The 15,911-nt window shown below is 37.1% G+C and overlaps 1 pseudogene; it reads left to right on the plus strand.

Moving 5' to 3' along the window:
- Window positions 1-14,769, plus strand: part of LOC103249924 — a 96,487-nt pseudogene extending 81,718 nt beyond the window's left edge.
- Window positions 14,770-15,911: the final 1,142 nt, after the last annotated feature.

Consider the following 15,911-nt stretch of genomic DNA (forward strand, 5'->3'; position numbering starts at 1 on the left):
TGCCTGTAATTCCGGCTACTTGGAAGGTTGAGGCGGAAGGATCACCGGAGCCCAGCAGGTTGAGGCTGTGGTGGCCGGGAGTGGCCATTGCCCTCCAGTCTGGGTGACAGAGTGAGACTCCAACTCAAAAAAAAAAAAAGAAATATATATCTTTACCCTATAAACTAGTGTATACTGTAGACAAAGAGGAATCACATTTCAATTTGGTGTATGAAGCTGTCATCAGTCTGACACCCAAATGCCAAAATATATTATACATGAGATTGAGAGAATCACTTCTGTGACTATAATATATCCTAAATAAAATACCACCATTATTCTTTTTTTTTTTTGAGTTGGAGTCTCACTTTGTCGTCCAGGCTGGAGTGCAGTGACACTCTCACAGTCACCCCAGCATCGACCTGCTGGGCTTCAGCCATCCTTCACATTCAGCCTTCCAAGTAGCTGGAACTACAGGTGCACACTACCACGCCCCGGCTAATTTTTTGATTTATTGTAGAGATGAGGTCTCGCCAAGTTGCCCAGACTGTTCTTGAACCTGTGGGCTCAGGCAATCCCCTCAACTTGGCCTCCCAAAGTGCTGAGATTACAAGATTGAGCCACCGTGCCCGGCCCACCGTTATTAATTCCATAGTAAATCATGAGCAATTAGGGTGAGGAACAGAAAAAAATATTTTTAAATTGTAATGCCTAAAAGCATATGCAGTGAGCTAAAATGCATGTAGTCTTGAATCCCTGGGCTGTCACTTATTAGCTGGGTAAACTTGGATAGGTTCTCTAATCTCTTTAAGCCTCAGTTCCTTTCTTAAATAACCTACTTTGCACAGTTGGGGGAAATAATTGAAATATGCATATATATATAGGTATTAGCTAGTTATTATTGAAAGTAGTGGATTCATCAGTAATTATCTATTTATCTAACCAGAAAAATTAAAGAGTTGCCTCATTTGATTATAAAGGAGTACTTTAAAAAGTATAATATCTCATCTAGGACAGAGTTCACATACATGCACACACGTATACACACATAACTAGTACTAAAGTAATTTTTAAAAACAAAGAGAGACTATAAATCTGTATGAGCAATATATTGCTACATAACAAATTATGTTCTGGACAAGATGTTGGTTGAGGTTGTAGTCATCTGAAGGCTAAACTGGGGCTCAAGGTACTGTGTCCAATGTTGCTATGCCTCATGACTAGCAAGATGGGACTAGCTGTTAGAGGAAGGCCTCAGTTTTTCTTCAAGTGAACTTTTTTTGGCAGTTTTTGTGCCCTCATGTCATGGTAACTAGCTTCCCCTAGAGTGAGCAACCCAAGAGAGCAAGACAGAAGTTATAATGCCTTTTATTACACCAGCCCTGGATGTCATTCCATCACTTCCACAGTATTCACATAGAGTAGATCTGTTTCAGTGTGGGAGGGGATTACACAAGGATGTGAATACCAGAATTAAGGATCCATGGGGGCCACCTTGGAGCCTGGCTATCATCCGATCTTAAATCAATAGCCAATACCTCATTTATGGTGAAACTTGGAATGAACAACTATTGGTTGACTGCATGTCCCTTCTCTCAAGTCCCCTTTTTTAATGATATCCAGTCACCACAAATCAAATGGTATACACCAGATACCTTTTGCTTATAAGAACAGATTCAATACCGTGACCACTTTTTTTTTTTGGTTACATGACTCAGACGAGACCAGGTAGTATCTTTTTTCTATAAATTTGCTTTAGGATAGAGTTTCCAGTATAATTCTTGCTATTCTCTTTAAAGGAGGTGTTCTAAACTCAGAAGTGGTAGCCAGTGGTCATTTTGTGGCATAAGAGAAAAAAGATCCACGTGCAAAAATAAACTGAGAGAACTGGAGAAAGAATATATGCTGCAGTGATTATTGGTTGATTGCCATGCAGTATGTATCTTCTCTTATAAAATTCCCAGTATATCTATGTTTCTTTTTGTGGTATCAGAGATATTAATACCACTCCACATAACCAAGGCAGGGTTGATGATCACATTCCATTTTTAGGACATAGCTATGGCCTGGAGCCTTATGAGCATAGACTGGCCTTAGCAAATCTTTAATTTTTAAAGATGCTTGCTTTCCTGAAAGGATGAGAATACAGACAGCTTTGGGATCCAATGGCTGCCATATTGAAGTCAGGTGTAGGATAAAGTTGGCATAGAGAAAGGCAGAGGGAAAAGACAGAAAAGAGAATTGATCCTTGTTGATATATTCGAGAAATTGTAGTTGGCTATATATGAAGCCTCATCTGCTTCTGGACTTCTCAGTTATATGAGCCAATAAAGAGCCTTTGCTTTATTTTCATGAAAGCTAGAGGCATTTTTATTTTGCAAGTATAAAAATGTAAGAATACATTTTCTTCTCAAAGTTTTGCTGGGAGAAAAATAACAATAATTCCCAGATCTCTGGAAGTAGCCTAATGTGAGAATATTTTTAGTTCTGGCAATATTTTCACATTTCTTTTATTTACAGAGCTTCTTTTCTCTTTTCTTATAGTTTAGAGAAGGCCTCTAATTATCCAAGCTTTACCCACAATGGCACTGCTTTTCTCCCCATATAATCATCAACCTAACAAAAAGGCTTCGCTTTTCTGGCTTGCATAATGCAGTTTGAATTCATGCCTATGTTACATATAAGATGGTTTTTCTGTAGTTCTGTGTTTTTTTCTCCTTACAATTTTAATCACAAATTAAAATCCATGGAAATGTTGAAAGAATATTGCAAAGAACACCCATAGATATTTTACCTAGTATAACTATTGGTCAATATCAATAGTTCATATTTCCCCTCATTTACTCTCTCTTCCCACTCTCGTATGTATGGATACATACACATACATAGACAGATAAATTGTGTTTCAGTTATTTGCTGCTGGAAGTTTTATACCCCTAATTCTAGTGGCTTAAAATACAATTATTATTAACTTTCATATTTTCCTGGGTTAACAGATTAGCTGAGTGGTTTTTGTTTGGAGTCTCTCATGTGATATATATTACACAGTGGTTGTGGCTAAAGTCAGTTGGCTGGATCAGTGAACTGAACACCTAAGATGGCCTACTCACATGACTATCTTCTGTCAACCAGACTGGCTTATTTTTTTTAACTACATTTTCTTATTTTCTTTATTCTTGATCTGGTATCTGGGGCTTTGCAGTCTGTGGACCTATTTCCCCTTCCAGGGCTAGCAGTTCTTAGAGATAGCAAACAACTTGGCGAGGAGCTTGCCTTCATATGCAAATTAGCCAATTCAGAGTCCATGCTCTGAACCACCTCCTCTAGCTGTCTCTTGCATTCCAGGTGGCAATTTCCTCTACTGAATCATCAAGGTCAGGTATCAGAAAAACAGTGACACCTCCTATAACCCAGAACCTTCTGATATTATTCAAACTAGCCAATCCTAAGCAAGCTTCCCCTATCTTGCCTTTCTTATGAGAACCACAATAAGGTTTCTGCCTATGATTTTCCCTCACTCTTTCTGCGTCCTGACTAACCTTGGTGCTTCCTGCATGGTGTCTCCTCTTAGAAAGTGTGAGCAACAAACTTTTTCTTCAATGGTGGTCATCTCTTGATCTACTGGCCTCATCACACCTGAATAATAATAAAACCTACATTTGGAAACAACTTTCTGTGTGGCTTAGGCTTTTCACGGCATGGTGAGTGTTCACAGGGAGTAGAAACTTATAATCTCTTAATGCCTAGGCCCTGAAACTGGGACAACACACTTCTATCAAATTCTATTGGTCAGGTCAGAGCTGTCACAGAGTCTGTGCCATTAAAGGGAAGGGTACGTGAACCTCACTTCCTATTGGAATGAACGTCAATGAATTTGTGACCATCCCTAGTCTGCCACAGTCCATCTTAAGTCCCCAAATTATTTATATTCCACCCACATGCAAAATTTATTTAATCTCTCTCCCTTTCCTAGAGCCCAAAGTCTCATAACTATTATAGCATCAGTCTAGGATTTTTTCATTTAATTCCGGTGTGGATGCAGAACATAGTTTCTTTGGGCCAGGTACAGTGAATACCTTTGGATGTTGTTTGTTGAGTGTGGTTGTTTTCCACTTGAAGACAGCAACAGAAAAAGAAGTTATGTGCTATCCACAGATCTAACATACAATGGTGAAACTGAGGATGGAATAGTCAAAATAGACACTCCCATGGAAGGAGAGGACAGAATGGGAAATGGAACCAAACAGCAGTCACTGATCCATAGCAATTCCGAAATCCGGCTGAGAACATGTCTATATAATTTAGGGCCTAGTACTTAACTGTGGAAATAATTCTTTGAAATTCCTGAGTTTATTTTCTGGGCTTTTGGTCTATTGGCTGAATTATTCTTCCTTTTGCATAAGAAATGGTCTATATCTACAGCTAAATAAATTTCTCAGCTTTCTTCCTGCTCTTAGAAGATGGAGGAACCAAAGTTCTATTTTTATTTTCTGCTGTCTCTGTCTCATTGTTTTCTTTGAATCATACTGGGGTTCTGAACATTATCTAAAAGCCATACCCACAGATCTCTTTAGACAGTCTTTCCTCGATTTTGAGCCCCGTGTGAAGCTTCTTGGGACAATGTCCTAAAGGTTCCTAGAAATCTGCTGTCTAATCGAGAGGTACTACAAAGCACTTTGTTCAACTTCTTAGAAAGTTTTTCATTGGCCTGACACAGTGGCTCAAGCCTGTAATCCTGGTACTTCATAAGGCTGAGGTGAGAGGATTGCCTGAGCTCAGGGGTTGGAGACCAACCTGGGCAACTTGGTGATACCTCACCTCTACAAGAAATAAAAAAATAAGCCAGGCGTGGTAGCTCGCTCGTGTAGTTCCAGTTACTTGGAAGGCTGACGCAGAAGGATGGCCTGAGCCCAGCAGGTCGAGGCTGCAGTGGTCGTGAGCATGTCACTACATTCCAGCCTGAGTGACAAAGTGAGACTACAATTAAAAAAAAAAAAAAAAAAGAAAGCTTTTTGTTTGCTAAAATAGTCAATTAGATCTTTCTAGCTTACAGGAACAAAAGATCCTACAGGAGTATCCTGGATTGATCTTTGCCCCATAATCATGTCTCATTTTGTTATTTTTTTTCCTGGGAAAGGCTAGAAAAAGGAAACACAGTTTTATTTTTTAAAGCTAGAAAGTACTCATTCCTTTATATTATTTTATAAATTCTCAATGACCAACAGGTTTTGTTAGTTTATCTCTTCATAGTATTTTATAATAGACCATATATTAGCTTCCAATGGCTTCCACAACAAATTGTCACACGTTGAGTGGCTTAAAACAACATAAATTTATTATTTTACAGTTGTGTGGGGTGGAAATTAAAACTAAGCATTGAGAAGGCCTCCTGTTTCTAAAGATTCTAGGGGAGAATCTGTTCGTTATCTTAGCTTCTGCTGTTGCCCAGAGTCCTTGGTGTTCTTGGCTAGTAGACACATCTCTTTAATCTTTACCTCTATTGTAACATGGAATTTTCCCTGTGTCTCTGTGTGTTTATGTCTATTCTCTTCCTTATAAAGTCACAAGTCATATTGAAGTAAGGCCCACCATAATGGCCTCATCTTAACTTTATTACATTTGCAAATACACTATTTTCAGATAATATCAAATTTACAGATACTCGGGGTTAGGACTTCAAAATATATATATTTTTAGGAGACACACTTCAGCCTCAAACAGGCAACTAGAAGAAGCAAGTTTTCACTTTTTAAATTCCTCCTGGAAGTCATCCCAGTCAGATTGGCAAGTTCATTAAGTACCCTTTTTTTTTTCAGTGAAGGTAGCAGTACTGCCAAACTTTCCTTGTTCTGAAAAAAGAATCCCCTTCTCTCCATCTTCTACTAACATTTTAAAACTCTTACCAACTGTCTTCTCAAGGCTCTTCCAATTTCTGACTTCCAAAGTCAATGCCACATGTTTGGTGTTTGGCTACAGCAAACTTTTTCTTTCTTCACACACACAATTATGTATATATTTATGCACACACACACACACACACATATATATATATATATATACCTATACATGGGAAGACTTATATTCAGACATCATGGCACTATATATCATTCTTCACTGTTTGGCAACCTAAGAATTACGTTGTTCTTTTTCATTATTACAACACAATTTCCTGATTCAAGAAATTTAATTTTGGTAAAATAAGTTTACTTAATGTATATTCCATCTTCAAAATTTCCACTACTTGATTAGATTTTTTTTTTAAATCCAGAATTCAATTAAGAATTTCACATTTTGGAGACCAGCATACTTTGTGATCTATCACAGAAACATAGAACCGAATACCGAATGTTCTCACTCAAAAGTGGGCCCTGAACACTAGTCAGATTAGTACAAGGGAATGGCAGTCACTGGGCACTGCCAAGGGAAGAAGGGAAAGGGGCATGTGACAACACAAAGGGTCCCTGGTCTTAAACTAGGGGAAATGAGGGCCAATTGGAGGCCCAAATTTCACCTACATGCAGCCTACTTGTGTAGTTATCCCTTGCTTGTACCCCACATCTCTATAATAAAATAAAATAAAAAGAATTTCACATTTCAAACTACTATGTCACTTTAGTTATTTTAATAATTACTCAACTTTTTTTTCTTTTATAATATTAAATTTTAGGCATCTGGGCCAGTTGTTCTCCAGAATATTCCTTCTCCAAATTTGGTTAAACTATATAAATTGCTGATAGTTGGTCACTTTTGACTACAGAGATAAAACTTCATATGAATCAACATAATCAATAGGTGCTATGTCTTCAGCAAGGTACATAATTAGGAGACATATATCACTTTTATCATCATGGGTTTTATTAAATTTGATAAGTGGTTAAGATGAATAACTGCAGAGTTTCCATTGAATATTTGTCATTTTACTTTGCAAAGACTAATCTCTGTAGTTAAATTTTGAAATTTTCTAAGTAATTTATTCTCTACAAAGTCTTGCTCAATGATTAAGAATTCATTGAGAATTCTCCTTTGTATCAATTATTATAATGGTTGTTAGAAAAGAGTTATTTTAAAATTCTATCATTCCAACTACCTTTAGTAGTTGGCTTTCTTCTCTCCTTCCAAATCTATTTGTTCACAGTATAAACTAATTGGATAATAGCTCCCCAATATGGCAACTAAAAGTTGCAAAATTGTAAAATGTTTGCTTTCAGAATTATAATTTTTAAGAATTAAATGACTTGGTATGTACTGGTCAACCTTAGTATGGTCCTATGATTCTTGCTGCTGGTGTTTACACCCTATATAATCCCTCCCCCTTTAGTATGGATGGTGTGTAACTTGTTACTAGCCAATAGAAAATGATAAATGTGAAGAAATTGTGTAGATATGATTAAAGTTCCAAGCTACTTGGTTTGAGTCCATCAAATAGACCACTTGGGTGGACCTGCCTTAATCAGGTAAAAGATCTTAAAGGAGTGACCAGGCAGCTCCTGAGTTGACAGATTCTGCTTGCATATTTGATGAAATAAGTCCTCATGCTGGAGACTATGACCATGTGGCAAGAAACTGGAGGCAGCTTCTAGGAACTGCAAGTAGCTTTTAGGACATACAGGTGGCTTATAGCACCTGAGGGATGCTTTAGTACTTTAGTACATGGACAGCTGGCAAAGAGAGAGAGAGAGAGAGAGAGAGATAGAGAGAGATAGATACAGGCATCAGTCTTATTGGCACAAGAAAATGAATTCTGCCAAAACCCTGAATAAGCTGCTAAGCATATTTTTTCCTTGTCAAGCCTCCAGTTTAAAATGTAACCCAGCTGACTCATTGCAGTCTTCTGAGATTCTGAGCAGAAGATCCAATTTTGTTGTGCCTTGACTATTGATCCACAGAAACAAGGAGATGTATGTGGTTTTAAGCTGCTAACTGTGATAATTTATTACACATCAATAGAAAACTAATATACTCAAGTAGAAATAATATAACAGCAAGTAAAACAAACTAGTTATATAATTTCATGTCTAGTATAATCTCACTAAATATATGTATGTATATTTATATGGTAGAAAGTTTGGAAAAAAATACAAAAAAATTACCAAGTGTTTATCTAAGGAGGCTAGGATTGCAGGTGATTTTTATAGTCCTATCAATATTTTTGTGAATTTTGTATATTTTGTATAATAAAAATTTAAATAGAAATTATTTTAAAATAAAAATTGGATATAGATAATTGATAAAAAGAAAAAAACTAAGAACTTTCACTGAGAGTGACATGGTTAGCATCCTAGACCTGACTCTATCTCTAAATAGTTGAGTCTACCTTAGTAACTTGTCTCTAATGGAATGCGAAAGTAGTTAATTCATAATCTCCTTTTAAGGTCTAATATTTGGAAGTTTCATTGTCACTTTATGAAGCCAAAGCATTTCTTTGCCATATTAATCTGAGTTTTATGAATATTCTGTAATGTCTATAGGCTTTGACCCATTAAAAGTAGAATTACAGGGAAGGTCATTAGGATCATCAATACACTACTAATAATACATAACATGAATGTATTACATTACCACTATTGCTACCACTACTGATCAAATGTTCTCCTATTCAAAAAATGTCAGTCAACACCAAAGGATTTGAGTATACCATATTAAGAAAAATTATATATCTAGTTATTTTTAATTATTTCAGTACCTATACTCTTTAGAATAATATTTAAGAAAGTACTGTAAATTCTGACTATAAAGCTACAATGCATTTTATGATGATTTGAGAAATGGTATCATCATATATAAGAATAGGAACAGAATAATTTATAATGTCATTATTCAAAAAACGTTCTACTTTTAGTTTTCTTGAAATACACTCAGATTACTTAATATGTATGTCATACATACTATGTCATATCATACATACATAATATGATTGCCATACATACTAAATATGTATGACAATCAAACCAGACTAGAAATAAACATGCATTTTTTTCCCTGAATTTTTGCTCTATACTAATAAACACTACTTAATTAAATATGTGGATTTAAAGAACTGTTAGAAGGACTAAGTTACTGATTGAATAGATTGTTTCTATAGGTCTGTCCCACATTTACCATATTGTTATTCACTTACTTCTTACATGCCATTGCTTTTGCTATGGTTGTGATAAAAGCCAACATGTTCTGAAACAATATTATATTACCACATCATAGAGAAAATAGAACTAAAATTTTAAAAGAAGATGAAGAAATTAAGTAGCTCATTTGTCGATTCCATATTTGGATACATTACAAGATTTATCCTTGATGGCTACATATTGTCACAGGAAAAGAGCTCCAAACTGGTTGCTGTTACTGAACAATTCAACTTATATGGAAATCTCCAAATAAAAGAACATACCGTACGATAGCTTGAAATGTTTGAGTTTCTCATGTGCAACATTTTGGTGTATAGTATATTTTATAAATTAAATTATGAAAGAAAGAGGGGACAGGTAGAGCATCCCAAATCTAAAAATTAAAAATCCCAAATCCTCCAGACTCTGAAACTTTTTGAATGTTATTTCATTGGAGAATTTTGGATTTTTGGGTATGGGCTGCTCAATCCATAAGTATAATGCAAATATTCCAATATCTGAAAAAATCTGAAATTTGAATCACTCCCAGTCCTACATATTTTGGATAAGGGAAACTCAACCTGTGTCTTATGTCATATACAATTGAGAGAAGTCCTATAAAGCAATGTTCTGAATGAACTTGACTTAGCCTCAGGAGTTTTACAATTTTACTAACTCCAACATCTAGTTTATTACTTCATTTAAAAAGCTAAACAAAATGCCACTTATCATCTTCAGTTTGCTTTTTAATATTTACTTGTCATTTCAAAACTCAAGTTTTCCATGTAATAACTTTGAATTGAGACTATTAATCTATATGTTGATTTATTCACTGCAGATTTGTCATAAAAGAGAGTGTCATAGTCCATTTGGTGCTGCTACAAAAGAATACCTGAGACTGGCTAATTGATTATAAATAGAAATTTATTGACGCACAGCTTTGAAGACTGGAAAGTCCATTATCAAGGCTCTTGTATCTGGTAAGGGCCTTCTTGTTATGTCATTCCATGGCAGAAGGCAGAAAGGGCGGGGGAGGTGGGTGGAGAAAGGGAGGGGGGGGGAGAGACAGAGAGAGAGAGAGAGAGAGAGAGAGAGCGAGAGAGACTGAACTTGTCTTCTTATAAAGAACCTCCTCTTGATAGAACAAATAAACTCACTCTCATTATAATGGCATTAATCTCTTCATGAGGGCAGAGACCCCATGACCTAATCACCTCTCATGAGGTTCCATCTCCCAACAGTGTCAAGTTTCCAACACGTGCTTTTTGGGGAACACATTCAAACCATGGAAGGGAGATCAGCAGAGATCATTATATGTCTTTGCTTGTAGCCTTAATTCACATTATTTTCTTGTAATGAGTGGAAAATAAAAGTAACATTGAATTATATATACATATTCCATTTAAAAACTTGATATATAGCATTTTATAAAATTTAGCCATAATCCAAAAAAATGAGTATTATCCCATATTGCGATAACCAGCTCATACAAAAAACTCAATGTTTCTAGATAAGAAAGATAAGTGTTGAGATACCTCGTGTTAATATTTCTTCTTTATTTCTTCATAATTTCATTGAATCCTCAAAGAGAAAAGAGTTAACATGCTAATGAAATTCACTGTAAAATTAACAGGGAGACTCAAGCAACAATTCTCTTAAATATATATGTGTGTGTGTGTGTGTGTGTGTGTGTGTGTGTGTGTGTGTGTGTGTGTGTTGTGTGTGTGTGTGTGTGTGTGTACGTGTGTATGTATATATATATTTACAGAAACTTCAAAGCACAAATAGCCATGATAAAGCATTATTCTTTTTGACATGGGTAAATTAATTTTTTTCCTTCTTAAAATTACTTTTACTTCATAGTCATTATTGAGCAAACATTACAGGTGAAAGTAAACAAATATCTATTTCTACATTATTTTGGTTCAAATTTCTGTGAACATTTCAGGAATACTGAATTTACTAGTAACCATTTCCACATAGGAAAAGTATTTTGGGTTATAATATCAAAGCCTACTTCCTTTCAAGTCTAGAGCCTGAGGTTTTATGTTAAACTGCAGGCTGAATAAAGTCTAATCTGGGAGTATATATGACACAAAGAAAGCAGGTAATTAAAATGAAATTTGTAACATCCATTTAGAAATGTATTGTTGTTGGATATCTAATCATCAGTCTACTGTGGTTTAAAGTAGGCAAGAATAATGTTGAAAGCTATTAATCATTCAATTTTCAAAGCAGTTCACCAGCATGAATTTATTTAGCATAGCCACTTGCATTTTTTGACACATTAGAAAAAAAATGGTTGTGTCTAATTGGCCTTCAAAATCCCACTTCCACCAGAATGTTGTGTTAATCTATTACTATTTCACATGATATGTGCTATGTGGCACATAGTGAACACAACCTGATTTCAGATCTGCTAACGAAGTTCATTGTGCCATCCACGTATTCCCTTTAATCACATTCCTCTCTTTCTTTGGCAGTGATTATAAAAGCATACATCTTCAAAGGGAGTAAGGAGAGACATGAAATCTAAAGACACGTTCTCTGTATAAACCCAGGTGCAACTGCACTATCTGAACAGCTGATACGGTTTTGAAGACTGAAATGAGAGGCACCAGCGCACTGTCTTTTTTCTTTATTTCATTACCTGCGAGTAGTTTTTTCAGTCTATCATTGAGAATTGTCCACTACTCAGATTCTGTTAAAAGGCAGAATAAATTAAAATAATCTCATAGAAAAAATAATCTAAGAAACATGATACTTCCCCTATGGCCCCTGACAGCTTCACATATATATAAATAGATGCTTTTATTGAGGCTCATTAGAAGAAAGATTCAACTTGAAAAACCCTCTCTGGAGTTCATGTTTCTCTTTTCTTTTCAAACTTCCTTCAGGCTCTCACTATTTCTTTAATGTTACTTATTCTCTTTCTTTGTATTTGATTTATCAAATGAGAGCAGTCATTTCGAAACTCTGAATCTTCCACTTAGAGTATACCTACATCTATACCCCAGCACCCTACCTTCTCCAGCACTACTGAAAAGTCTTCCTGCTTTTATCAAGGGCTAACTTTAATTTCCCTGCTTGAGTTCTGGATCTCATCCCCGCTTCCCTCCTCAGCAAATTTGTTCCTCTAATTATTCCATTCCCGACATCATCAGTTTCTTACTATCCACTGTGTTATCTCCTTCAGCATACAAATATGTTTTAGTATCATTTAAAACAAATAAACTTCACTATCCCTCATCCTTCCCAACAGTCTCAGATTTACTTCTCTTCACAACAAAATTATCTTGAAAGAGATGCCTCTTATTACTGTCTCCTCATAATTCATCAACACATTAGCTGCATTTTGCTGTTCTTGCTTCTAATTCTGACTCAACCTTTTTTCTGAGATGTTTCAAAACAAATCTCAGACATCAGATCTGCTTGCTCATAAATACTTCAGTATGTATTTCTCAGATAAAGCCATTTCAAAATAACTACAATGTTATTGCCACACCAAAATAACAGTACTCCTGAGTGATCTCTTCTCCAGTTAATGATAAATTTTTCCTGTGTTAAAAATACAGTGTTCCATTATCTTTTAGAAGTACCATTTATTTGTTGAAGCAAGTTAATCATGTATCCCGTGGAATTTAGCTGATTACATCTTCTTGATGGCAGGTAGCATGTCTATCTAGCCCCCAAATCTCTGATGGCCTGATAGCTAGATCTACCAGCTTGATTAGATTAATGTTTGATTTATTTTTGGCTGAAATGCCAATATTTGCTTGTCAGTAACATTGCCCAGAAGTCCTACCTTAAAAAAAAAAGTCATCATTCCCCCCCACAGTTGTCCACTTTTAAAATATATATATATATATATTTTTTTTTTTTTGAGGTTCCACAGAACCATACCATCCATGTCTTCCTTCATGTTCAACAGGCAATTTCTCTGCTACTTCAACATGAAAGTCAATTAAAGGAAAGTCCTCAACATATTATCCATGAATTAATAACTGACCCACTTAAACACATGTATTTTTTTGAAAATGGGGAGTGTTATCATTTTTTTCCTGCAAAATACTTAACCCTCACTTATCAGCGTAGTTGCTTCATTGTTTTCTCATTTTTCCCCCCTGCTATTATTTCATTAGTATTTCAACATGCTTCAGTTTTAAAAAATGATCAAAGAACTCTCTTTTAGTCGTTCTTTTTTTCCTTTCCTTTTTTTTTTTTTTTTTTGAGTTGGAGTCTCACTCTGTCACCCAGGCTGGAGGGCAGTGGCACACTTATGGCCACCACAGCCTCTACCTGCTGGGCTCAGGTAATCCTTCTGCGTCAGTCTTCCAAGTAGATGAAACTACAGGCACATGCCACCATACCCAGCTAATTTTTTGATTTATTGTAGAGATGAGGTCTTGCCAAATTGCCCAGGCTGGTCTCGAACCCACAGGTTCAGGCAATCCTCTCACCTCAGCCTCCCAAAGTACTGGGATTATAGGCGTGAACCACCTTGCCTGGATGGCCTTCCTTTAAGTCTTTCAACCTTCTCCAGCTATCCCTTTTATCCTGATTCATAGCAAAATACTTTGAAGCAGTTTTCTACACTCATTATGAATTCTTTTTACTTCCCACTCACTTCTCAACCCGTTGCAATCTGGCTTCTTCCCACTAACAATTCCAATGAAATTGCAGTTGCCAAGGAAATCAGTGATTTCCACATCAGTAAATCAGATAAGCACTTCTCAGTTCTTATCTTAGTTTATTGCCTAGAAACGCTTGACAGTCTCAGGACTACTCCTTTCTTGAAAACTTTCCAATTTATTGAAAAATGAGATGGTCTTGCTCGCGCGTTTGGCGCTCCTGCGAATCTGTCTCTTGCTTCAACAGTGTTTGGACGGAACAGACCCGGGGACTCCCTCTCTTCCAGCCTCCCACTGCCCTGGGATCTCCTCTCCACTCGCAGCCTCCGAGACCACCTTCTTGGCCACCTCCTGTTTCTGAAACCAGCGACCACCGTGTGTGCGGTTAGCTCCTTCTTGCCGAACACCCATGAGCTCCCAGGTTCGTCAGAATTATTCCACCCAGGTGAAGGCAGCCGTCAACCGCATGGTCAATTTGCATCTGCGGGCCTCCTACACCTGCCTCTCTCTGGGCTTCTATTTGGACCGTGACGATGTGGCTCTGGAAGGCGTGGGCCACTTCTTCCGCGAATTGGTGGAGGAGAAGCACGAGGGCGCCGAGAGTTTCTTGAGGATGCAAAACCAGCGTGGCGGCCGTGCCCTCTTCCAGGATATCCAGAAGCCCTCTCAAGATGAGTGGAGGTAAAACCCTGGACGCCATGGACGCCGCCATGACCTTAGAGAAGAGCCTGAACCAAGTCCTTTTGGACCTTCATGCCCTGGGATCCACAGACCCCCACCTCTGTGACTTCCTGGAGAACCACTTCCTAGATGAGGCAGTGAAACTCATCACGAAGATGGGCGACCACCTGACCGACCTTCGCAGGCTGGCTGGCCGACCTGAGCCTGGGCTGGGCGAATCTCTCTTTGATAGGCTCTTTGAAAGGCTCACCCTCAAGGACAACTTTGGGGGGCCCCTCTCAAAGTATCAGGGCTTCTTCTGCCTGTGCCTCCCCCTCCAGCCACTAGACAGCTTTTTCACCACCCCGGTGCCCTCTCCCAAGCCCTGGACCAAATAAAAAAAGTTTTTTGCAGCAAAAAACAAAACAAAACAAACAAAAACCCCAACACTCTTAGCTACTTAGGAGCTACCCCAAAATGAATGATTTTATCAAATGCCACTTCTGTTGGAATGCTCAATTACCATAGGAGGATCTCTAAATTGACACTCCTAGAATATAGGATGACCACAGGCCCAAGACTTGTTCTGCCTCTATCTTTTATAATTTCAACTTTTGCTATAAATACCTTCACTAATTCCTAATGCCAATTTACTTCATAAGGAGAGTCTTTTTTAAAAAAATTATTTTATTTTAAAGATATGGGGTACAATTCAGGATTAGGGATACAAGCGGTCATCATACAGGTAAAGTTTGGGCCTCCCTTTGGTTCCCACTTTACCTGGTTTGAGAGCAGATACCTTTATTAATGTTGTGTGGCCCCCTCTCCCTCCCCTGGCAGTTTCTGGCTACTGCCAATCCCTTTCTTACATATTATGATAAATGTTCGGGTTCTGCTTAAGAGTGAGAACATGTGATACTCAGTTCTTTGTTTCTGTGATAAGTTACTGAGTATTATAGACTATCCATCCAAGTTGCTGCAAATTCCATAATTTTGTTCTTATTTATGGCTGTGTAATAGTCCATCATGTATATGTATCACATTTTTTAAATCCAGTCTAGTTTCTATGGGCTGCATGGTTGGTTCCATGTTTTTGCTATTGTAAATAGAACTGCAATAAACATGCATGTGCAGGTACCCTTTTTAAAGAGTGATTTAAGTTCTTTTGGGTATATTCCCAGAAGGGAGATTGCTGGGTCACGCAGTAGGTCAATTTCTAGTTCTTTTAGGAATCATCACACTGTTTTTCATAGAGGTTGAAGTAGTTTGCATTCCCACCAACAGTGTAGAATCGTTCCCTTTTCTCTGCATCCTCACCAGCATCTGTTGTTTTTTGTCTTATTAATCATGGCCATTCTTACTGGAGTTAGGTGGTATCTCAATGTGGTTTTGATTTGCATTTCTTTGGTGATTCGTGAGGTTGAACATTTTTTCACGTGTCTGTTGGCTGCTCATATGTCTTCTATAAAGAGAGTCTTAATCAGATAGTTAATTGCTTAGGAGAAGACTCCATATATTTAAAAGGAGCATATTTTTAAAA

Source organism: Carlito syrichta, unplaced genomic scaffold (assembly GCF_000164805.1).
Source record: "Carlito syrichta isolate Samal-C Ts95f unplaced genomic scaffold, Tarsius_syrichta-2.0.1 Scaffold124319, whole genome shotgun sequence".
Taxonomy (NCBI): domain Eukaryota; kingdom Metazoa; phylum Chordata; class Mammalia; order Primates; family Tarsiidae; genus Carlito; species Carlito syrichta.